General features: G+C 46.1%; 1 non-coding gene across 1 annotated transcript; it reads left to right on the forward strand.

The window, feature by feature from the left end:
• Positions 1 to 512: 512 nt before the first annotated feature.
• LOC129065431 (small Cajal body-specific RNA 20) lies at positions 513 to 630 on the forward strand. Its single transcript, XR_008528588.1, has one exon. It is a non-coding gene; the product is annotated as a small Cajal body-specific RNA 20 (non-coding RNA).
• Positions 631 to 1,132: the final 502 nt, after the last annotated feature.

Here is a 1,132-nt window from a genome sequence, read left to right on the forward strand (position 1 = left end):
TTTGATTCAACTTAGGTCTATGTATGGTCTCAGGAAGTCACCTCTTGATCCACTGACCCATAAGTCAGTCATTGCTGACTGAGGAAACAAAAAAGTATCTCAGATTACCCCAGGTGAGCATACAGCCTGAGCTAAGAGCCACCTCCCACTACCAACAAGTTCCACACAACCCGTCTCTTCACAAAAAGGAAGGAAAGATCTCTTAGGTAGTTTCTAAAATTTCACTGTGTGTGGTATCTATCCCCAGAGTACACGGTTGATTCTATATTAATCCAGCCTAGCACTTAATGCCTTCCTTAGGTTGGTAGAACTCTGAAATTGTTTTAGTTCATTTCTTTTTTTCAGACACATTTCAAAAGTTGCAACTCTCCATTGCACCCCCACCATAATGCACAGCCAACTATGTTAGCAATGTTTGCAGGCTGAGATATCTGAGTATTCCACAAAATTAAAATGTAGAGCTGCTACTCTACACTGTTTTTACCAAACACTTCAAAACAACTGCAGGAAAGGGCCTCTGTCTCCTGGGACTGCTAAGGATTCCTTTTCTTCTCAGCCAGGGATGGAGGCCACAATCAGCTTTAAGGATTATTATTGGGGCTGCCTTGAACTGGGCAGCCTCAGACATTTGAGTTGCTGGGAACCCCTGCTTGAATTATACCAGGCTATGGCTGTACGCATGGTCACATTGGGCATAAGACCTCTGTCTTTCCTTCGATACTTTCAGGCTCCTGTGAGCTGATATGGTCTAGGTTGCCCTAAAAGTAGCTTGGTCCTCTGCCTGTCCCATAGGCAGGCTGTATGACAATCCAAATAAGCGGTTGCCCATCACAAAGATGCCTATGCATGAATGTTACCAGGAAGGGGTATGTCTAGAGGTGGAGACTTCTATTGTAAACGGGGCATCTGAGGCCAAGAAACTCAGAAGAACCTTACTATTTTTCCCTGCATGGATTAACTTGTGTGCCAGCCACATAGCTCCACCCATCAGCCCAGAGCTGTCTCCTTCCCAGGGTTCCTTACAGGACTGCGAGGCAGGGGGTAGTGAGGAAGAGCCTTGAGTGGGTGCTGGAGGAGTGTCACAGGTGTAAGGCAAGGAAGTTAAGACCTGACGCTCAGTACATCTGCCACA

The sequence above is a fragment of the Pteronotus mesoamericanus genome, unplaced genomic scaffold, assembly GCF_021234165.1.
Source record: "Pteronotus mesoamericanus isolate MK-2021 breed Mesoamerican mustached bat unplaced genomic scaffold, CSHL_Meso_final contig_178, whole genome shotgun sequence".
Classification (NCBI taxonomy): domain Eukaryota; kingdom Metazoa; phylum Chordata; class Mammalia; order Chiroptera; family Mormoopidae; genus Pteronotus; species Pteronotus mesoamericanus.